This window comes from Dipodomys spectabilis, unplaced genomic scaffold (genome assembly GCF_019054845.1).
Source record: "Dipodomys spectabilis isolate Male_0828 unplaced genomic scaffold, ASM1905484v1 ptg000514l, whole genome shotgun sequence".
In the NCBI taxonomy this organism is placed as follows: domain Eukaryota; kingdom Metazoa; phylum Chordata; class Mammalia; order Rodentia; family Heteromyidae; genus Dipodomys; species Dipodomys spectabilis.
In genome coordinates this window covers 489,923-515,601 of record NW_024871191.1, presented here as the reverse complement: position 1 = coordinate 515,601, position 25,679 = coordinate 489,923, and the positions used below count along the sequence as shown (strand labels likewise).

General features: G+C 35.0%; 1 pseudogene; it reads left to right on the top strand.

Annotated features, from left to right (window-relative positions):
- The first annotated feature begins 14,165 nt into the window (after positions 1-14,165).
- LOC122099442 lies at positions 14,166-14,265 on the top strand (annotated as a pseudogene).
- The last annotated feature ends 11,414 nt before the right edge of the window (positions 14,266-25,679 follow it).

Below are 25,679 nucleotides of genomic sequence, written 5' to 3'. Positions count from 1 at the left end.
ATAAAGAATTAAAAGAATATTATTACTTACAGGAATGCAATAATTTCAGGACACTGATTGATTTCATTCATAGTATATGGATGAAAACAATAACATTAATTATATAGAGGCATAATAAATACCCAGGAATTGGAAGGAATGTAGTCTATATAACTGACTAATGTATAGACATCTCTGGCACTCTAAAAATTATATATTTATTAGCGTGCTGCCATCTTCATGTCAATTTGTTCTTATTTTGTTAACCACTGGGACTCAATATCAGATCCTGGGAATTGCCTGTCTGCTCAATTTGCCCCAGGATGGCATGTTGACACTCACCCATTCATTAATTTGGCCTTGTAGGCCATGAGTTCAGATGCCAGCACTCCCAAACAATGAATCATGGAGTAAGAAACTGATGGTGACACATATTTTCCTTTTCTGTGAATGTCCTGGGTGTCAGGTATGAAGTGGAATACATATGCAGACCTATATCCTATGTAATCAATGTAATCAATGTTCTATGTGCCATAATAGCCAATAAAATAAATGGTCAATACATGAATAAAACTAAAAAATAAAATAACTACACTGAACACAATATGGAGTCATCATATGTATATAAACAGAAATCATATATGTGAATTGTACATGAATATGACGTTTTCTATAGGTGGGGATTGATTTCAGGCCTAAGGAACAGACTTGAATTTCTTGACTTCAAGGTGGCAAGCTTCCCCTTCCCGCACAGTGGAACAGAGTTACCAAGACAATGAGTTCCAATGACAGTCCTGGCAGAAAAAATGGCACCTTTATACTATGTGATGTCCAATTCTTAGGTATTTCATTATGCCTCCATTTTATTACTGTAATTGTTTAAATGCTTCATAAAGTATTAATTAAAATCAATCAGTGTCCTATATTTGTGTATAATTTTATCCTAGAATCATTCAAAAAATGCTCATTCAATCTTGACATACATCACATTCCATTGGTAATCATATGGATGGGAACAAGTTTTTTAGGATCTCCTGCCATTTGGAGGTGGTGGCAGGACGAGGACTTGAACTGTGGGCTCCAACTCCTACTTCAACCCAAGGATAGGGAACTCCCCGGTCTGTCCAAGAACAACAGCAAGACCAATTAGGCAGGCACCAGTAGCTCTCAGTAGTTCTTGATACTTACAAGGCTGTGATAGGAGGAAAATGGTCAAAGTCACACTAGGCAGGAAAGTCCTTGAGACCTCTGTCCAAATTCTGTGTCAACAAAGCCAGAAGCTCTGTGGCTCCTGTGTGGAGGATAAGCCTTGAGCAAAAAAAAGCTCACAGACAGTGCCCAGATCCTGAGTTCAAGGTCAGGACTGGGAACAAATAAACATATACAACTATCTGTGCAGCCATCCAGCTAAAGCAGGTCACCCTCTTGTCCCCAACTGAACTGTGCAGAGTTCCATGGGAAAAGTGCTAGGGGATCTGCTGTCATCTTGACTCTGCCCATGCTGCTTGCATCACAGGATTCTGGCCACACCTCCATTCTTTCATGTTTCCTTCTGACCAATGGGATACAAGAATGGTGACCACACCCACATTCCATGCTGCCCAGTAGCACCAGGGTTCCCTCTGTTAGTTTATACCACTACCAGCAGTTGAGGAACTTAGAGCTGACTGAGTGCTGAGCAAGAGACTCAATGTGACTTTGGAGTATAGTAGGAAATTGATGCACTCCCTGGCCCCCCAATCCCCTTCCTACCTTCCTGAGGTGCCGGGTTTCAAGCTCTGGCAATGGTGCGCTGCCAGCCAACCTAAGGCCCTGACCTGGTCCCTGCCCTTGGTCCTCTGCTCTGGGCCCTTGTGTCCATAATGCCACCACCCAGGCTGCTCACGCTACCTGGAGCAGCCACCAACAGCTTCTCCCAGTGGCTGCCCCAACAACACCACCACCCTGGGTCAGACACCACTCTGGGGTAACCATGAGCCCCTGCTTATTTCCTCTCCCTGGTTCTGAGGAGCCACCTTTCTGTCTTGGGCATTTCTGAGGTAGAGACTCAACATATGCTCAGGATTGGCTGGATAGTGGTCCTCGTATCTGTGACAGGTATGATCCACCAGGCCTGGTCCTCTGTAGTTGGGATGGTAGACATGTAACTCCATGCTCAGTCATCAGTTTAGATCTATTAACCCAAACTCTTAGTCCACAGCAGCCGATTCTTGACCACAGGTGAAGCTCTGTGTAGGGCCTCAACCATGGGAACTCAGTCTCCTCAGGTGAGTTGTGAGGAAACATTTATACAGAGGGATCTCTGGAGCATGGCTAGGAACAGAGGGAGAAGCATACAGATAAAGTTCTTGGCTGCTGGCAATTCTGTGAGCATATGACAGGAAGATACCTGGAAAGGGCTCAGGTGGGGCCTGTTACTAATCGTACAACAAGTGTGGGATTATGAAACAAAGAATGGCTCTCTTTCATCATTCCCCTATCCCCATAAAGGAGGGGAGCCTTCACTCTCTTGAGTTTTTCAGCTGGGGAAACAAAGGCACAGAAAAGCCAGGTGACCTTCTTATGACCTCAACTTCACAGGACCTCGGCCTGACTTCTCTACCATGTTCCCTAGGACAATGGGTTCCATTCAGTCCACTTCTTGTGGTGGGAAGTCCACTTCTTGTCAGTCGTGGTGCTTGAACTCTAGGCCTGGTTGTTGTTCCCGAGCTCCTCAGCTCAAGGCTAGCACTCTACCACTTGAGCCCATAGTGCCACTTCCAGATTTCTGGTAGATCTTTGGAGATAAGAGTCTCACAATCGTTCCTGCCTGGGCTGTCTATGAACCGTGATTCTCATATCTCAGCCTCTTGTGTAGTTAGGATTAGAGTTCTGAGCCACCAGCACCCAACTTGTGTAATTCTGACTTTCTTTCGCTCTCTTTCTCACAGGAACTGGTTGAATGGGTGCTGGAGGAAGTGACCCAGAGTCCCCATAATGCTGGAACCCAAAGTGGCCCTCTCTATCTGGAGGTTGGCTGTGGGTCAGGAGCTGTCTCAATCAGCCTGTTGAAACAGCTCCATGAGGTAAGCCTCTCTGTGCCCTGGCTAGAATTTAAGGGTTATTCATTGTCCATCCAGCCTTACTGGACTTATTGTATTGTATTGTTTCTACATCATTTTATAGCACCTGGCCAAAATTATGATACATAGTTACAGAATGAAAATATAATGTCAACTTAAGAAAGTCATTTAGGGCTCTGGGGATGTGGCTTCATGGTACAGTGATTGCCTAGAATGCATAAAACCCTGGGTTCAGTTCCTCATATCACATAAACAGAAAAAAACTGAAAGTGGTGCTATGACTCAAGTGGTAGAGTGCTAGCCTTCAGAGAGAGAAAAAAAGCTCAGGAATAATTCCCTAGCCCTGAGTTTAAGCCCCTGGACTGGCAAAAAGAAAACAAAACACAACAAAATACATTTGGTTAGAACCCATACTTGGAATATAAAATTGCTCCTTCCATACTGACACCTGACAATAGTCCCTAAGTCATGTACTTTACTTATATTAGGATACTGTGTTGAAAAAAAATGTTTTGTTCATTAGGTCACAGCAATTAATGCCAGGAATGTGCTTAGATGTCAGGTGAAGATTAACTCTGGAAATTCAAAGACTCTAAGATTTTGTGTGGTCACTGCTAATCACAAAGAGAAGGGTAGTCTAAGTGAGATTTGAAAACTTTTTGGTCAGTCATGACACCAAAAAGGTAGAGGCTAAGTAACAGTTGTAACAGAAGAGGAGGAATAACTTCAGATGCAAGGAATAAATGATAGTAACTAAGGTATACCAGAAACTCTTCTAGAGAACCATTTTTGGTTATTGAAGTCCTAGTTATCAACTAGGCTTACTCCTCATTGCCTTTAGCATTCTAAGTCTCTTAGGCTAGTTCTTAATCTCTGTGAGATAAATGTATCTGCTTCTGTGCTGTTCTTTCATATCTGATCTCGTTTGCTTTCTAATAATCTCTCTTTTTATATTTCTCTATGAACATTTCCTGATACTAAATGCATCTATACAGATGGCTCATGAGTCATTAATGTAACAACGTGGAAAAGGAGGACATATTTATTGCAACCTCAATGTTTCTGAAAAGCTTCAATGTCATCATTTGTTTCAAATTTCCATTCTTTGGCTAGTGTCATTCAGTGCACATAAATGCAAATATGAGCTGGCTCCTGGTTGTTCACACCTGTAATCCTATCTACTCAGTAAATTGAGACCAGAGGATTGTGGTTCAAAAAAGCAAGCCTGGTTAGGGAAGACCAGGAGATCCTTATCTTCATTTAACCACCAGAAACCCAGAAGCGGTGTTGTAGCTAAAGTAGTAAAGTACTCAACTTGACCTGAAGAGCTGAGGGACAATGCCCAGGATCAGAGATCAAGCCCCACGACCAATAAAATAAGTGAAAATATGACTTTAAGTTTTCCCAAAAGGAATGAAAATGTCAATAATCTTCCCAAGCAGAAAAAATAATTCCAAAATTATTCAGTGAACCTACTTTTGCTGAGTTATTGAGGTTATGGCTTCTTTGCTGGACATTTTCTTCTTTTAAAAACTGTCAAATATTAGCTTTATAATAAACTTCATTTAATATTTCTTGTTTCAAAAGAGAAGTCGATGCAGTTGATGTCACTTAGCTTTCTTAATATTTTAGTTCAAAGCCAACCCAGGCAGAAGACTCTGCCAAACTCTATCGCTAATTAGCACCAAAAAGTTTTGGTTCGAGCAGTAGAGTACTAGCTTTGGGGGCAGGTGGACAGGAAAGACAATTTTTAAGGGGCAGGGTTCAGCCTCTGGCTTCAAGCCCCAGAACCAACACAAAGTAAACAAACAAGCAAAAAACTCCACATATTTCTTTGGGACCCTCCTTAAAGGAGTACTAGTCTGAGAAGAGGCTCCTTTTGCTGATCATGCTCACTGGATCTTGCTTTTTTGGAATCCTTATTGCTATGGAGAAATCAGGACCAGACTAAAGGAATTGATAACTGACTCCTGCAACAAGCGAATCATCTCAGGGATCAAATATCCATCCATAATACACTTTAAAACCTCCATGACTTTGTTTCTTTGCAGTAGAACACTTTTGTTCTATGTTGGCCTTCAAATGGCATATTATTTCTTTTGGTAATATTCTAAACTAGAAGTTTACAGAAAAGTTTCATATAAGTAAAGAACACACTCGAACAAGTCAGGGACAGAGATTCCTTCAAGCCTTGGGATATTTTTCTTGTACAATAAAAAGGAAAGCACAAGTTAACTTGAATTTTGTCATTCCTCTATTTTCAATTCCTCTCCTGGGATCAGTGTCCACATCCAGTAACAGTTACTTCCCGTAACAATCAATTGTGCTGCTTGAGGTATAATGAATGTTTTCTTTCTTCACTGAAATAACACAAGGATATCTTCAGACCTGAGGTAACACATGTTTCAGAGACAAGTTACTAAAGAGAAAATATGAAATTTATATTGCTTATAAATATATTATCCATGAGTACATTGAGTTCAAACTTTAAAGTTCTCAGTAAATTAAGGCAAATTTGAAATAGGAAGAAGGTTCTCAAATCATTCTTTTGTGAGTGTAGGTGCTGTGCATTATTTCCCAAGTGCACATGAGTTAACAGTAAGAGAAACAATAGCAATAATAGGAGAAAGAGAAGTTTTGTGTTTAAGTATAAGGGTTCAATACACTATAGAAGACTCTACAAATAATGCAACATTGAAACAATAATTCCAAGTCCAGTATGTAGATTTACGGGAGTGATATAGAGAAAGTATTACTCCTACGTGGACCATGAAGTATGAGGCCACTCCCTTTCTAAATAACGCTTGCTAATCACGCAAATTTGTTAAAAGTAGAATGGAAGAATAATTCTTCCCCAATAAAGGTCAGATATAAGAGCATGAATTTAACTAGGAAAAAAAAATGTCCATCTTGAGAGAGCAAGGATTATATTAGCAATGAACTGGTGGCTAACATTTATTTTTCTTTACTTATATTTTTGTTGGTGGTGGTTTTGACATTTGAACTCGGCCTGGGCACTGTCCCTCTGCTATTTGGCTCAAGGCTAATACTCTACCACGTGAGCCATAGTGTCACTTCCAGTTTTCTGGTAGTTAATTCGAGAAAGGAGTCTCCAGGACATTCCTACCCAGTCTGGCTTTGAACCTCAATCCTTAGATCCCACTGCCACCCAGCTTAAGATCACATTTCTAGCAATGTACACTTAGCATATGTAATGTGTATGTTCATCTATCTTTATATCAATTCTTGAGTTAAAAATCTGGGCTACAGCTTAGACTTTACATTCACAAAAATATTTTTAGTTTAAAAGTTGATACTCCTAGAAAAATAAAACCTAAGAATGTAAAGGAGTCTGGGAATTTCAGTTTGCATACAGCCTGGGCAGAACAATCTTTGTGACACTACCTATAATTAAGCAGCCAAAAGCTGAATTGGAAGAATGGCTCAGGTGATGGAATACCAGTCATGAACAAGATTGATGAGCAAGGTTGATGAATAAGAGCTTGACACTTTTGCATACATGTATACAAATATACACATACACACAGAGGCACTTATATGTGCACACACAAATGAAACAACTCTTAAAATATGTAGAAAAGTTAGAAAATATGTCCTGAGTAAGACTAGAATCAAGTGATAATTTTTTATATTAGAAAGTCTTAAGTGAAATTCTTCAAAAAGATTGAGAATATTACATAGGTAGGGACGAGATATAGTAAGAGAGTCAAGTAATCATAATTCAAGGAATCAGATCCATGGAGGAATGAATCAGAGACCCGTTCAGGTGCATCTGAAAATGTTCATATCCTGTGTGAAATGTTAGAAAATCTTTGAAAATAGTAGATAAAGAGTCTGAGCAGTCACTTTGGTGGATAACATCACTGGAGAAGTTTAGAATTGCTAGTCTCTACCTAGATTAAATAAATCAACCAACTAGGCAGAGCAAGGTGATACAAGCCTAGAATTCTAGCAGATTAGAGATTGGAATTATGTAGTGATACCTTCTCTGGACCAGGTAGTATAATTTTGTCTTAATAAAGCAAACCAGTCAAGAAAGGAATACACAGTTGGAAGTTTGGGCTAATTTTGTCATTATGGTTTGAGAAGTCAAGTTTCCTATTGAAATGCAACACATATATAATATTCAGTTGTGTTTTAAATGCTCTCTTCTTTACAGAACATTCCTAGATGCAAAATGGCTCATGATTCCCATCCAAAATTTGAAAAAGTAAATAATCATCATTCTTTTGTATTCCAAAGAAATGATGAAGGATTACAAAAGGGTATCCCTGGAGAAAAAGCAAAGTTCATCTAATGTAAGACTATGTAGATTTTGCTAAATTAGAACGTAGATTTAAAATAAATATTTTGGTTTTGTTTGTAATTTCATATTCTATATGATACTACAAAATTATTTTTAAGTAGAGTGTTTAATTGAAAAACTCACAAATGATTCTAACTTTCTATTTGCCTAGAAGATTCTTTCAAAAGAGTTTTAATTAAAAGTTATTTAATAGATAATTCCATCAGTTCATGTATAAAATGATAATGTGAATAATATAGACAGAGTTGCCAACAAATGGATGAAATTAATTTATAAATTAAGAAAAATAGCATTTTTTGAATCTTTGGTATTACATGGTATGAAGAGAATAATTGTGTGACATATACTTTCTTCTACATATATGTAACACAGGAAGCAATTTCCTTAATTACGTACCTCTTTATACAATGAGAAAAATGCTAGCTTTGAGGTTTGTTTTTATTTTTGTTTTGTTTTATTGGTTTGTCCTAGGGCTTGAACTCTGGGCCTGGACACTGTCTCTGAGCATGTTTTTGCTCAAGGCTTATGCCCTACCACTTCAACCTCAGTGCCACTTGTGTCTGGCGTTTTCTGAGAAGTTTATAGGAGATAAGAATCTAAGGAACCTTCCTGCCTGGGTTGACTTTCAACTGTAATCTTCCCATCTTAGCACCCTGAATATCTATGATAGTTAAAAAATTATAAAATATAAATAATATTTACAAGTGTTCTGATGTCAAGAATACCACTGGGGGTAAAATTTATGGAACCCACTTTATTGAGGTGTTCTTTCCAGAACAAGGAGGGCATCACACAGAGGTGTAGTATTATTTCACAATAGAGATAAGCTATTTGTGTTGTGAATTAAGGGAATTTTGAGGTGCACCATACAAGTTGGAAACTTTTGGGCTAGGATGACTTTATGAGATAAATCTTGGGATTGATGGTCATAGAAATAATAGCTTACTTTGATAAACAATTGCTTACTCTTAAAGAATTAATTATTACAGATGTTTCATAGTTTTATCCTCTACCAGAATGTGGCTATTTTTCTGTTGATTTCTCAATCTGTATCACCCCATTGGAAACTGCATCTATTGCAGAATTATATAACATGCAAACACGTACTGTTTTCAAGCTCTCAGATATGGAATGTTCAGAATTTGAAAATGAGTAGTTATTAGTCATAGGAATTTGAAGAACACATATATCCTGTCTTCTTAACAACTTATTTACTTTTAAAAGTTATGGGTTTCACCAGAATTAATCTGTTTTCGGTTTTAGCATGAGAAAGTACTATATTTAGTCTTTTTTGAAAATATAGGCAAGTATATTGTGAAAATATTGTCAAGTTGGATAACATTCAAGTTGATGATCCTCTGATTAAAAAGGGGTAATTAATTCAAATTAGATGCCAGCTAGTATTGATTTTTAAAAAGTTACTACATAAAGAATAATATTTATTATACGAATCCATGATATTTATTTCATGCAGCTTATTTTTTAAATTTTTTATTAGCAAAGTGATGTACAGTGTGGTTACAGTAATTGTAAGGTACTGAATACATGTCTTTTCAAACTTGTTACCACCTCTCTCATTTTTCTCATAAATTTCTTTCACCCCAATACTCCTCACAAGTTGTAATGTACATTTCCAACATATTATTTTGTGAGTATTGCTATTAAATTGGTTTGTCCTTGGTCAAAGAAAATAGAAGTTACATAGCACATTAAAAACAACAATTGTAAATAAAAATCTCTGTTTCCATATCTTGGAGTTCATTTTGCTCAGCATCAGCTTACATGGACATATATATGCATAACAAAGCCACTGGAAAATAATAGTTTCATGGACACTATGTCATGAAAACAACATTTTAACTGTTATTGATGGTAAAGTTGGAATTAGCATTGGTGAATTCCCAATTCTGATAAAGGAATTTCAAAAAAGTTTTAAAATTATGACAGGTAAATTTTAATTGTTCAAAGTTTTTAACAACATAGCCTATGAAGAAAATTTAAAATTGCCTGGGAAAAAAGGCTTTCATGCAAAGAAATCCATGGAGACTTAACTGAGAGGGAGCAATGTGGGTAAAGATGGCTCATTTTTACATTAAAAAAACAAACCTCAGAAACCTTGCTATCAATCCTGTAGGTTTCCTTGAGAATTGTCCTTACCCAGGAAATATACTCTTACTATGAGAAACAATGTTGTAGTGTAATTTAAATTCAAACTTCTTTAAAAAATAAGATATCAAAATTTGTGCATTGACCGTTAATTATCAAACAGTAATTCTCTGAAAAAGATAATTTGGGTCAAAATATTTAGGGAGAAAGTGCCCTCCACAATGAAAGAAAGTATTGGGTATACATTTTTCTGTTTGTAATACTTTCCAAAATGCCTTTGCATGTGAAATACTGAAAAAGAGAAAAAAATCTGATTGGATACTTCAAACCAATGATTTCATATTTCTAAGCATCTCACAAAAACATAATATCCTTATTAACATGAGATAGTGAGGACTTCTCTTATTACATTCGGCAAAAAGTTTTGGGATCAGAAAAGAATTGAGCAAATTGAAAAGGTAAGAAAACGTGGTCTTAGAAGCCGTAGCTCAGTGTATTGGCCTAACCAGTGGAAAGAAGCCAAAACTTTTTGATATAGATTGTCATAATATTTTTGCTACCTAAAGTGATTTTACAGAGCGTATTTGCCTCACTACAATGTGGAATAGATTGAACGAAGACATGGAAATAAACTCCACATCCAAATAAAAGAGTTTTAAAAGAGAAACCATGAAGATGTAGCAGTGGGGGAGGCCTTATAGTCCTTCAGCTTCACTAGACTTGAAGCCAATAATCTGTGATTAATTGGAAATCACGCAAGAGCTAAGAAGAGGACATAGAAGCAGGACATAGAAGCATTGTCCTTTGTAACAGACACTGTCATCCAAGAAATGGGTGATTTAACTCTATTCTTCTCCATACAACTTGTTGAGCAAATGCAAAATGAAGACAAAAAATAATCTATTGAAATAATTTTCCAAAGAATAACTTCACTGTTCCTGATATGGTATCTAAGGAGAATATTAAGAGAGAAGATAAAAGTGGAGTATTTTTTTGTTTCCTCTAAGCATATTGTTAGCAAAATACATCTTTGAGGTTAGAAGTGATTGAAGCAAAAAGTGGTGTAGTATTTATTTTTGTGGGCACTTTAGACACAAGAAGAATTTCAAGATAAAAGAAAAAAGAATCCTAAATATTTGTGAGTTTGTCCTCATTATCATAGATGTTGGGTTTTCGTGGCAACCAAATGAAAGGGGGAAGTTTAATGTACTCGCTTGGACAAGTAAACAGATTGATAGAAAAAAATGGCAGATAATATTTAGTGAATTACTTTGAACAATTACTTTGCCAGAAAAAAGAAGGAAAGATATAATTCAAAATCACTTGACTTAAAATTATGAAAATATAGTAATGAAGAGATATGCGAGAAAACAGAGGATTGTTTTTTCTCCAGTGGAGTAATGGGTTCTTGATTTTGTTTCTATCATTCTATCTTCACAAGCTAACAAGTGCGGTTCAGGACTGGAGGATCCAGTTCAGACAAAGAGAACTCGAAGAAGAAAATATTTGCAGCAGATGTAGGTGATTTATAACCTTAGACAATCTATTTAAATCTGTTCAAAATTCTCCCCTACCCCGTACTGCCCTCTTTGAACAGTTTTTTTGCTTTCCCAAGACTGCCCTTCATTAACTGCTTAAAATTTTGAGAGGTTATGTTCAAACTCCTAGAGATTGCTGTTTGGTTGTAATTTTTGTGTGATTTTGTTTTTTTTGTTGTGTTTTTAAGCTGCATTTCAAAAGCTTGTGCAAGTATGTTACAATTAAATATGTCCATCTAATTGTCCAATGCTCCTGGATCAGAGTTACTCCTTCTATCATTCTGAACCAACCCCTTCTCCAAGATTTATTTCCGATTTACTACTTCCTTTATCACATGTGTACATTGAGTATTCTAGCTGTACTTGTCCCTTGTTCCATTTTTCATTCATTCTATGTCTTTACTATTATTCCTCTCTGGTTTCATCTTCCAGATAGTCATTCTCTTATAATGTCTGTTAATATTTTTAAAGGTTTATACACATTCCATGGAGTTTCAATCCTGCAAATACTTGAACTTATGTCAACTTCTATTTCCATAATTCATTCATCTGCAATAAAAATTCGCAAGTCTGGAGACGTGAATCTTTAGTCAACAAGAAAGTTTAAAAATGGCTTAGAATGTATTCCTAACTACCAATTTTTATAAATGCCTTTGTACAATGGTTTGTGATTATTTTATTTTACATGGGATAGTATTTTCTGCTACCTATATGTTTTGGAAAAAAAGAAAAATAATAATTACTAGTATAAAGAAATATGATAGATATAGAAGACAGATTTTATGTTTGTCACATCTCTGATGAGTACCCATATTCAAGACTTCAAGTCATAGTTTTTACTATGTTAGACAGACAGGGAAAACATAAAACAACATATGATAAGGCAACTATTTGTAACTTTTTAAAATGTACCTCATTATGTGATGAAATTTACTTTATTAGCTAATGTTTGGGTTTGAAACATGGGAGGCTGATGTATTTAACACATTTCTGCAAGGCACCTACTGAACAACACAAAAGGTGGGTGGTATTATTTCTACACTTTAATGAATGGTTGAAACTATTTGACATTAGTGCTGGGTAAATAAATCCACTCTATTGTAACTTGTTCCCTCCAATTGAAAAACTTTTAATGTCACTAAGTATCATCTACTTGTCAAATGTTATTTTGGCGAATGTGATTTTAAAAAGTTTATTTGAAAAGGAGTATATTTCAGGAGATTAAATGTAGGTTATCATTGGATTGAGAATGACAACATTTTTATACTACAGAACCAAGTTTTACTGAAGTACCAGTGTTTTGAAGCACTAAGGATCTTCTCAATTAATGTTTTTTCTGAATTATATTTGACCTCTAAGTCAAATTTTTGTGGCCTTGGTAGACCAATTATGGATCTATCATTCCAGGAACTATTTTTTTGGCCTACATATGCTGGACTGAAATATTTCATTAATTGTTAGGAGAGAGGTATTGAAAGTAATCTTGTGAAATTTGTGATCTTGCTCACTCATATGGGCTGGTCATCTGTAAATTGGAAATTTGAATTACAGTACTTTTTCCCAGATTTTTTTATCTCATCTTTATGTTGCCTTGCATTTCACAATTGCTTACTGCTAATTCCTATGTCTCAAGGAATTGAGGCCCTGAAATATTATAGGAAATGAGAATTTGAGATGGGTCTTCAATTACTTTCTGTTGGCATATTGCATGGGCCTAGGTGAGACGTCTTGACCTTCTTATCTGATGATGTTGATAACTGGGACCTGGGATACTAGGAACCCTGGGTCCTGCAAAAGAATAATACTTTTTCAAAATAACATCAGCAAAATTTGGGTTCAAAAATATGATTCAAAAATATGGAGAAAACAGTTTGGGACCAGAGAGTTAAACAATAAACAGAGCAGCAGTGTAAAATCCCTTATAGATTAGAGGAAAACAACATTGTTTTTTTACCATGTGAATTAAGATGACCAAGAATATTTAGAAGGTATCCCAAGTTAATACCAAAGACATTGCATTGATACTTTTATATTCTAATATATACTCTAAACCTAATTATTTATATTCCAATTGTATTTATTGGAATAAATAAATATAAATTTATTTCTCAAATTATCAACTGATTCTAGTAAGTTTCACTGTGTAAAATATAAAATCAGCACATGTAAGTATAAATTATATAACTATATGTAATATAATAAAAAGGCACATGTTTTGCATTGTTCTGTTGTTGTTAGGATATCAAAGGCAACTCTGTTTTAAAGTTTTATTCCATTATCTCTACCTCAGTGTTTGGTAGGGTTAGGCCTAAAGATTTACCATTTGTAGATTTACAGACTGGAGGCAAGAGGAAACAATGTGATAAAAACATTACCAATTTAAGGCCTAAAATCGAGGAGAAACATATGGACTTCTCCTGGAGCTATGGAAATATTTGGTGATGTAAATGCTGTAGTGTAAGTTCCTGCCTGGTTGGAAGGTAGACAGACCAGGACTTTAGGTAATCATGCATATGAATGATTTTTCACCTTCTTGGCTTTAGCTACTTTTGAAATGATAGGTATAATAAACAATTATATTTTGATAAAATACCTTCTAGTCTGAACAGTGCTGTCTGAACTGTTCATCTCTCTATGATCCCTTGTAACTATGATTAATTTTGTTGCAGTAAGACAATCTTTGCTGTCAGGGTAAGATACTCTGGTTGGTCTGTTCCTACATGGAAGAATGGGAAAGGGTCAGGGAGACATTTGTGCCAGTAAGACCTCATTTCAGACATTTTAAGCTGCACAAGTTTAGAAGTAGCTCTTGAGCAAAGCTTACTTTGAATCTCTTAGCTCCACAAATCTAACTCAGTTGGACAAATAAGTACTTGAAAAAGCCATCACCTTTGGACCTAGCTATAAAGGCTTCAAAGTATGATCAGGTTTAAAATGAAAAAGACTTAAAATAGTCATTGACAAAAAAGGTTGAAATGTGAGCAATCCATTAAACAATATACATTTTTTTTCCCACTCTACACAGAATTTTAGGGAAATAAGATCAATAGCATTGCTAGGAACAATATGGTTTCCTTGTTACAAATAGGCATCGAAAGATATATGCCTATATTAAGATTGCATCATTAACTACTTAAATTTACAAGATACTACATGCTTCAGCAGCACATCTACCCAAATTGCAACAATACAGAGAATTACATGGCACTTCCACAAGGATGATATGGAAATTTGTGAAGTATTCTTCAGATTCAAGAAATGAAAAACAGTTATTAAAAAGTTGATTACAAAGATACAAGTGAAAGAATACATTTAGTTCATAGAATTAAAAGTTTATCTTCAGTGTATTAACTCTTCATCTTAGAAAGGCCTTTACATAGCATAACCTTTACAAAACATTTGAAATTAGATAACATTGTCATTTTATCCCAAAGAAATAAAATACTATAAGGACCTAGGAAAAAAGGAATCTTAAACTGTTTCTATATGGAATGCAATCTGAAAGGACACATTTATTAATGAACCTATATATTATAAATCAATGTAGAATTCAAAGTATTATATTTGGAGAGAATGAAATAGATTATGGACATTATACAAACAGAATACAGACTGTTTTAAAATAAACTTTTTCAGACAAGTACCAGAAATATCTTTAGTTTCTTTACTACTCATTTCAACAGGTAAGTTAAACTTATTTCTGATTTTAAAAAAATCACAAACTCTGCAGAAATCATTATAGATATATACAAACAAGTCTTGAATACATTTTGATATCATAGTCAGGCAATTCACTTGGAAGAATATCATGGAATCCATGAATTTTTACAGTAAGATATTGTTGTTACTTTGTATTGTGAGAATATTTTGGAAGGACACAAAGATGGACCATCATTTTTGAAATTTAAGAAACTTAACCGAACCATTACAACATATGAGAACAATTTGAACAGCCTTCCACAACTTCAAAGATGTAGTGATACATATTATGCTTTTTGTAATATCAAATGCAGTTTCTTCCAAGTTGTTCTTCAGACCTGGTTTGATAAAATGGTTCAACAGAAGGCAATCCAGCATATTTTTTCTACCTCTATTCCCAGCAGCAAGATGCAAGGGGGTCAAGAGGCATTTAGTTTGGTCATTGGTATCTGCATCATGATGAAGTAAAAAAGAAGCCATTCTGGTATTATTCCATGTATAAGCACTGTGCAGGGGTGTCCAGCCATCGACAATTATTTCATGAATATCTGCCTCGAGCCACCAACTCATGGACAATGTCTAAGTGTCCATTGTAGGCTTGCCAATGAAGTGGGGTATACTCATCCTCATTCCTAATATTCACATGAGTGGCCTTTTTGGAAAGTAGTGTCTACACTGTAGTAAGCTGATTATTTTCGGCAGCCCAAAGAAGAAATTTGCTTGGATCCTTCTCCATCTTTTTTCTTGCAAATGATACCATTCCTTACTTTTTCATCTTGTTCCTTGTCTTCATTAGAATTGCCTAACCAGTGACTTTGAGTACCACTGGGAATGAGGTGCCTATGTATTTCCCCAATAATTCACATTGGTTGAACTGGTCAGAAAAATCCAATGAATTTTCTGCTTCTGTTTTTTCACCATGATTTGTTTTCTCTTTTTCCATGTTTTCTATTCTAAATTATTCTCACTGGTGAATAGGGAATTGATAGAGAAAAGAGAAAGATTTTCCTATATATTCAAAGTTATAGGCTGAAAATGATGACCAGTGGTGTCTTTATGTGCAGCTTATTCTAGGAATGAGAAAATAGGAAATAATGCTTTCTATGAAAATGATTGGGATAATGGCAGAGCAGAAAGTGAAATGATGCAAGCAAAAATATAAAAGCAAAATAAATTAAGATAATTATGGAGCAATCATATTATCTATGAGAACCATGAAAAAGAGAGAGGAAGAGAAGGATGTACAATGACCTAGCTAGCCACAAATTCCATCCATGCCTCTGATCAATTTATAGAGGAAACAATTTTATTTTTAAAAAAGAGATGGAAATAGAATTTATGTATTTACTTAAAATTAGTAAATACACTTTAGTAGCCTACCCAAAGATACATAGCTTTGACTAAATTACAGACAAGAATATAAATCCTTGATAATTCTAGTAACAGATCTGACAAATCAGTTAAATCACACTTTTCCTGTACAATGAACGAATGTGTCTATTCTAGAAAAGCAGCTAGAGAAGGAAGGCCGATTGTATCTGTAACAAAACTTTGTGGAAAATGGTATTGAGGATTACTTACTGGTGATCCACTTGCACTGGAAGCGTGATTCTGAACTATTGCTTGGTGATTCTGAATTATTGCTTTAATCATTATATTCTCCAGGAAGAAAAAGTGAGATTTAATTGATAGCAAAGAATTGCTAATACATTTTGACTTCTCATTAAGCACCTTCAATCATCAAAATCACATGAAGACAATAGACAGGCCTACTATTTTAGATGAAAATATGTGTCTTTACAAAAACAAGAAATTTAAGTAGTCATACAAAGGACTTCTATTTTATTACTGCGTTATACTTTTTCCTAATGTTGGGCAACAATAAATAATGGACCTATTAGAAAGCTCTTATACCTCATATGTTCAATAGTGAGTTCTCTTATATTATATCATGGTATTTTTTGTTTATGGCCTTAAGAAGAAATTTACTACCATGAATTTCTGACAGGACAATATCATCACTATACATCTTGTTTCTATACACTCAGTTTTAAATTACTATCTAAGTATGTGCATTAATAACTATAGAGGAAAAAGAAGCCACACTGGTGGCTTTTGTCTTTAATCCTAGCTAATAAGAAAGATGAAATCTGAGGATTGTGGTTTGAAACCAGAAAAAGTAGGGGGAAAAAAGGCCATTAGATTCTGACTTGAAAGTAACCAGCAAAAGCTAGAAATGGAGCTTTGGGAAAGCAGTAAAATGCTAGCCTTGAGAAAACTAAAACAAAAAAGTAACAAATTCTGGGACAGAGCCAGGCCCTGAGTTCAAGCCTTAGTATTAGAACCAAACAAATTAATAAATTAATTAAAATAAATTAAGTGGTCATTTGTGGAGAGGCAAGTACAAGGAAACATGCATGGTGACTAGATTGTGTACTTTTTTTAATAAGGAAAACTATTATTTGTACTAATCACTAATATTTTATTTGAACTTTTTTGGATAATAAACTCTGAGTGTATACATGTGTGTACATGTGCACACATGTGTGTATATGTATATGTGCGCTTGTGCTGATGCAATGTTGTTTGCCAATGTGGACAGGGTGAGGTTGAAAAGAGCTGTGTTGCAATGTTTTTATTTATCAGCATTCTGTCATGTCATTTTATTGGAACCACCCTTCTGTACATATATATGTCAAATAATGTCATCATAATCAAAATATTTACAACATTAAGTTAGATAAAAGAGATCACTTTCAATTCCTTTTATATGTTAGGTAGGAAAATACAGAAATAATTAGGTAGTAAGTTATTTCTATAAGATGACTGTCAGTACAAAATATGTATTTGACCTCTTAAATTGGTCATACTTTTAACATATACACATTGAGTGTGTTTGGCCAACTTGACCAAACAGGTATTACTCTCTGGTTAATCCTATGAAACACAAAGTGGATAAACTCTTTCCGGATTTCTATTGAAAACAACTTTCTTCGTAAGATCATATCTATTCTCACTAAGATAATCTACCCTGCATTTATTAGGTTTGAATATCCCATCATATTGACTGAAAATCAGTATTGTGGATATGCTTGTTAGATATACCTTTCAAAAACAAACAAACAAAAAGCATGTGTCACCTCCAGATTGTGGATGCATTTGAAGTTGTTTTGTACCTGCAATGGGATCTTCACTAATGTTTCTTTTATGGGAGTAACTATCACAACATTAACAAATAAGGCTTTTCGAATCTTTTCCAATATAAATGACATCCCAGAGTGAGTCTGAAGACCCTTTGAATATTTTAGTATTATTTAAGTTCATTGACTATAGAGCAAAAAACATTTCTGAAATAAATATTGTTAAAATCTGAAAATGTAAGTGGGTATATAGGATTTGTGCATCATTTTATGAAAAATCAGTTCTTATGAAACTAAATAAAATAGAATAAAAGAATGTAAGTGACTTGGGTAAGCTAACTATTATTATAACTTGGTTTTCTATTAACATAGTCCTTTGAATAGATGATTCAGTTAAATTATTTCATTTGTGTCACTGCACTTCTTATTTTTAGAATCTTTGTAGTTATAAGAGTGAATTTGTAGTATAAATAAGGGTCCTTTAAAATGGATTAAGCTTGTCTTTTGTGTCCTACTCCTAAGAAAATGAGTTATTTTCAAGTTTTATAGTTTATAATTTAATCTTCAGTATCATAAGGCATTAAAAATGCAATAGAATTGATGTCTTTTCTTCATAAAAGAAAGGCATATCCATTTCCTAACAAATGGGGCGATGTCATTCTTTCTGATGGAGGCATAGAATTCCATTTTGTATATATAACACATTTTCTTGATCCATTCATCTACTGAGGGGCATGTGTTTTGGTTCCATATCTTAGCTACCGTAAATAATGCAGCAATAAACATAGTTGTGCTGGTAGCTTTATAGTGGTCTTTTTTCTGATCATTTGGGTAAATGCCCAAAAGTGGGATTGCTGGGTCATAGGGGAGCTCTAGGTGGAGTCTTTTGAGGAACCTCCATACTACTTTCCAAAGTGGTTGAACAAGTTTACACTTCCACAACAACGTAGTAAATATCCTGTGTGTCTACATCCCCTCCAGCATCTGTTGTTACTAGAGTTCTTGATTATATCCACTCTAACTGGGGTGAGGTGGTATCTCAATGTTGTTTTGATTTGCATTTCTTTCATGGCTAGGGAGGTTGAGCATTTCTTCATGTGTCTATTGGTCATCCTTCTTTCCTCTTCAGAGAAGTTAATAGTCTAGGAAATTTGTTTAACAGGATCCTAGCAAATAACTTACCAAACATGCAAAAAGATAGACCTATTCAGATACAAGAATCTGTTATAACTCCAAGTAGACCAGACCATAACAGGACATCCGACCATCACATTATAATCAGCACAAGATAAATTCGGACCAAGGAAAAGGTCCATAAAATTGTCAAAAAGAAAAGAACAATCACCTATAAAGGTAAACCAATGAGAATCACCTCAGATTTCTCGGCAGAGACAATTAAAGCCAGAAGAGCCTGGAATGATGTATGCCATGCCCTAAAGACAAACAACTATCTAGAAAGAATACTGTACAAGCTAAACTCTCCTTCATAACCGAAGGTCAAATAGAAACCTTCCATAGCAAAGAAAATTGAAACAATATATCTCCACCAATCCAGCCCTACAAAAGATACTTAAAGATGACCTACACCTAGAAAACCAACAAGACCACAATAAAGGCTAAGAAAGCACACCAAAATTGAGAATCCAAGAACCATAGGAAGAACCCAGTTGTCTCAGCCCACAAGAAGGTGGATAAAATGGCAGGAACTCCCAAATAGCTCAGAGACCTATCTCAATATTAACGGGATTAACTCTCTAATTAAGCGACATAAACTGTCTAATTGGGTTAAAAAGCAAGATCCTTCTATCTGCTGCCTTCAGGAGTCACACATTGCAAATAAAAACAAACACATTTTGAATGTGAAAGACTGGAACAAATCTACCAAGCAAATAGCCCCCATAAACAGGCAGGAATTACTATCCTAATAGCAGATAAAATAGACTTCATATTAAAATTACTTAGAAGAGATAAAAAGTTCACTACATACAAATTAAGGGAACTCTCCTTATGGAGGAAATTATAATTCTAAATCTGTATTCGCCAAGCAACGGGGCAGCCAAATATATCCAAGAAACACTACTTTCCCTCAAATCTCATATAGATCCAAAGACATTAATTGTTTTGAGACTTTAACACACCACTATCCCCACTGGATCGATCAACTTGGCAAAAACTCAACAGAGAAACCGCAGACCTACACAACTGCATAGATCAACTAGATTTAACAGACATCTACTGAGTATTTCACCCAGCAGTATCAGAATACACTTTCTTCTCAGCAGCCAATGGAACATTTTCCAAAATAGACCACATTTTAGCTCACAAAGCATACTTGTCCAAATTTAGAAACATTGAAGTAATACCTTGCATTCTCTCACACCAAAAGGGAATAAAATTAGAACTCAACACCAAAAGCCACCAAAGAAAGTCCTGTAACACATGGAGGCTGAAAAACACTGTTGAACCACCAGTGGGTCATGGAAGCGATTAGAAACGAAATTCAAGTGTTCACGACATTCATCAAAAAGGAGCACACAAACTGCCAGCTCCTCTGGGATAGAGCAAAGGCAGTACTCAGAGGCAAGTTTATAGGTCTGAGTTTCTACATCAATAAATTGGAGAGATCTGAAACCAACAATTTAATGAGACAGCTAAGCCTCCTTGAAAAAGAGCAGCAAGATAAACTTCAATCTAGTAGACGGAAAGAAATACTTAAAATTAAATCAAAATTAAATGAATTAGAATCCAAAAAATCCATAGAAAGAATCAACAATACAAAGAGATAGTTCTTTGAAAAAATTAACAAAATAGACACACCTTTAGCTAATCTTATTAGAAAAAAAAGAGAACATACCAAATAAATAAACTTAGAGATGAGAATGGAAACACCGGAGAAACAATCAAGATTCATAACATTATAGGGGAATACTTCTCAAAACTTTATGCTAATAAGTTTGAGAACTTGGCAGACTTCACCTTTTCCTAGCAAATATCGACATGCCGAAACTAAACCAAGATGAGTTAAACCATCTTAACAGGCCCATATCCAGCATTGAAATAGAAACAGCAATAAGAGACCTCCCATCTCAGAAAAGCCCAGGACCAGATGTTTTATAGCAGAATTATACAAGGCCTTCATAGTAGATCTCACACCAATACTCCTTCAGCACTTCAATTAAATTGAAAGAGAAAGTTCACTACCGAATTAATTCTATGAAGCCTTTATTACCCTCATCCCCAAACCATGCAGGGAATCATCAAAGAAAGATAATTATAGACCCATATCATTGGTGAACATTGATGCAAAACTTCTCAACAAAATTTGGCCAATCAACCTCAATAATTCATCTAATAAAATCATACCCCACTATCAAACAAGATTCATTTCAGGGATGCAAAGCTGGTTCAATATACGAAAAACAATATAATTCATCACATCAACAAGAGCAAGGATAAGAATCACATGGTTATCTCAATAGATTCAGAAAAAGCATTTGACAAGATCCAACACCCCATTATGAGGAAGGTTCTGAAAAAATTAGGAATCCATGGAACATTCCTCAATACAATAAAGGCTTTATATGACAAACCTACAGCCAGCCTTGTACTCAATGCTGAAAAACTAAAGCCATTTCCTCTAAACTCAGGAATGATACAAAGATGTCCACTCTCTCCACTTCTCTTCAATCTAGTATTAGAATGCCTAGCTACAGCAATAAGACAAGAGGAAAACATAAAGGGGATGCAAATAGGGAAAGAAGAAGTAAAACTTTTCCTCTTTGCAGATGACATGATCTTGTATTTAAAGAATCCCACAGACTTCACTCCCAAATTACTGAAAGTGATTCAAAACTTTGGCAAAGTAGCAGGGTATAAAATTAACACTCAAAAATCAATGGCTTTTATATATGCCAATAATAAGAAAAGTGTAGTTGAAATTAAGAAAGCAACTCCATTTGTATAGCCCCACCAAAAATAAAATACCGAGGAATTAACTTAACCAAAGAAGTGAAAGACCTCTATGATGAAAACTTTAAAAACCTGAAAAAGGAAATCAACACAGAACTTAAAAAATGGCCAAAAATCCCATGCTCCTGGATTGGAAATATCAACATTGTGAAAACGGAAATACTTCCCAAGGCTATCTACAAATTCAATGCAATACCTATCAATATTCCAACCTCATTCTTCAAGGAAATGGAAAAGGCAATCCCAAAATTTATATGAACAATAAAAACCCTGAATAACAAAAACAATACTTAACAGAAAGAATAGTGCTGGAGGAATATCAATACCAAATTACAAACTCTACTACAAAGCCATAGTAACCAAAATATCTTGGTACCGCACAAGAACAGACCTCAGGACCAATGGAATAGAATGGAAAACCCAGAAATGAACTTAAAGACCTATAACCATGTAATCTTCGATAAGGGAGCTAAAAAAAAAAAAAGAATGGAAGAAAGTCAGCCTCTTCAGTAAATGGTGCTGGCAAAATTGGTTAACTACTGTAGAAAAATAACGCTAGATCCTTTTGTATCAGCCTGAACCAGAATCAACTCCTAATGGATCAAAGACCTCGGATTCAAAGCAGACACTCTGAAAACATTACTGGATGGAATAGGAGAAACCCTAGGTTTCCATGGCACAGGCAAAAAATTTCTTGATATCTTTTTAAACCAATTGTATTCACAAGTTGGAGAGTCTTTAATTCTTGCTTAGGTCTTGGTGTCTATAATTTTTAACCTTTCGTTTCTAACATTAATGATAGGTCAGACTGCATTTTTTGCGTATATGAAAGGTAAAATATTTATCTGGGTTCAAATGTGATTTTTATATCAGTCTTCCTTTAATAGCATTTTAAAGTTGTAAATTTCTCTCAAAATGTTGGGTATCAAAAGCAATCAAAATACGTCTAATGGTAATAACTTAGGTGAGCTACAATGTGGAAATGATTGGTCCATAAGCCCTGCAGTCTGTTTCCAGCAGGAATTGGGCAGGTCATTCTTTCAGTAAGACTGAGTTAACCAGAGATGGCATCCCCAGGCAGTGCAGTGTTGAGTCATGGGTAAAATATGATTTTTACTATTTTGAGCTAGAAATCAAGAACGTTATAGTTTAGCAGTTCCTTTCACAAGGGAGGTGTAAATTGATTATGACTGTGGAGTTTTCATATTACAGTTACCTATTTTCTAACAAAGTGAAAAATTATTAGAGTCTACACAATAATTCTGGGTAATTTTCCTAGAATTAGTAGTCTAAGTGTTGGTAATTTAGTCATAAAATAGAATGAAGTTATTTGATACAGTGGGAGATGGACCTTAGGCTAACACTTACCATGTGTGCAATGTTGTACTAGTAATTCCAACTCTAAAGACTTCAATATCATTATCTGAGAGTTCAAAATGGAAATAGTTACACTTTATGGAATTATTGTGAGGATTAAATTAGATATCATAGGTTAAGTACTTGGAAAAAAATCAATTAGCTTTTGGCACATTCTACCTGTTATTTTATCATGTAATGAATTCTAATATTTTACTGAGATTTTATATTGTGTATCTTTATGATGTGAAATGTGATGTATTGATATTCATTGTATTGGTCACTTTTCTGTCACTATGAGGAAAATAACTGCAAAGAAAATTTCTGAGGAGGAAACTGTTATATTGAGTCAAGGTTTAAGAGAACACAATTTAAGAACAGATGTCTCCATTGTTTTTAATTTTATTTTTTATTATCTTAAACAGTTGTACAAGGGAATTTCCATTCAACAAATCAGTTTTAAGTACAATGGATCTTTATATAACTTCCCCTCACCCTTCCAAATTTCACCCCCACTTTAATGTTTTTCTAGTTTCATTCTATCGGCATTGAATAGTATGCCTTCATTCTCTTCCTCCATCACACTCTTCATACTTTCCTTTGACTTCCCCTCATATCTTCCAAGTGATAGTTTCCTAGTATTGATTTTGTGGGATTAAAAGTTCAATTTTATAAGAAATTACACCTTTTAAATACCCCTCTGCAAATAGCATACTTTGGTTAATATTGTTGTGTAAACTTGTATAAAGTTCTAGCTTCCAAATATGAGACAGAACATGGCTCCCTTGTGTGTCTGGCTCTGACTTAGTTTACTTAACATATTTTTAGATATATCCATTTATTTGCAAATAATTTAACAGTCTTCATAATGGATGGGTACAATCCAGTTATGTATATGTACCATACTTTCTCCAAGCATCCCTCCACCAAAGGGCATCTGGGCTGTGTCCATAACTTGGCTATGGTGAATAGTGTAGCAGTGAACATGCTTCTGAAAGTGATTTCATTGTAACCTTTTGGAAGAATTCATCACTATCTTTCTGGGAGCAATCCTCTAGACAGTTTTCCAGAATAAGCACATGCCTTCCTTCATCTCCATCACCACGTTTTTCAAGTCCTCAAAAACACACTACTCCTTCCAGGTCTCCATAAGTTAAACACACTGTGCCCATATTCTTTCAATATATTTTTTCATAATTGTACATATAATTTAGTGAGAACCTTCTATGCAATCCTAATGTGAGACTGCGGGACGTGACAAGAGAGTAAAAGTAAGAAATATGCAATTTAAGTTATCATCATATTGAAATCTTTTTCAGCTCTAACTCATAGCCTCACATACTATTATTTTAATCTTTATTTGATTACTTCATCTATCACCTAAATTATAACAGGTGATTTAAATACAAAGGCAAAAATGTGTGCTTTGATTTTGACACTAATGTGTGAGGATGCACAATATGTGAAAATAGATGGATTGGAATTAATAGCTATTATCTATTTTGTTAATGTAGAGATGGTTTTCCCAAACTGATTCTCACAATTCACATTCCATTCAACAACAAGAAACGTGTGACAATTCCCTTTGTTTTGCTCCTTATTAACTTTTATTTCCTTTTTGTTTTATAATGAAGGATGATTTCATAAATCTTCTGTAGACACAAAAATGTGATAAAATATTTCTACATGTATGCATTGATATATACGTACACACATATATTACACAGGTTATAATGATCATTTATAGCTGCTGTAACGGTACAATTTACTAAGTTATTCAAAACATCGATGGCTCATGCCTGGATTCCGGAGGCTGAGATCTGACGACCATGGTTTAAAGCCATCCTGGGCAGGAAAGTCCATGAGTCTCTTATGTCCAAACAACCAACCGAACATCAGAATTGGAACTGTGGCTCAAAGTAGTAGAGTGGTGGCCTTGAGAGAAAAAGTTCAGGGACATCATCCAGTTTCTTAGTTCAAGAAATAAAATCTACCCCAAAAAAATCTATTTAATTTACACCTGTTAAGTAGAGTATTTCCATTACCCAACTGAACATCCATGTTCATTTGCAGTGTAACTTTGTTTTGTCTGAAGTACCACAAAACATTATCACTTAAGTAGGAAGCATTGCAACGTGGGTTCATTCTATCTGTCTCATGGACTTTTCTCCACTCACATATTAAAATGTTACAATTTATTTAAAATCATAACTTTTTAATATCCATAATAGATTTTGAATTGAGTGTCTTGTGCCCCTAAATGGTCTTCTTACCACTTTGTCATGTCCTCAGCCCTAAATTATCCTGATTATTTTTCATATAGAATTTGGCTTCCTACTTGTGTATGATCTTGGGCTCATCCCACTTTATGTTATTCTTCCTGAAATTTATAATAACAGGTGAATGGCATTGTGTACAGATATTTCTGTCCAGTCTGGGCTTTAACCACTATCCTCACAACAGTTCACACTCCCATGTACTCAGGATTTTCATAAGCTTGTCA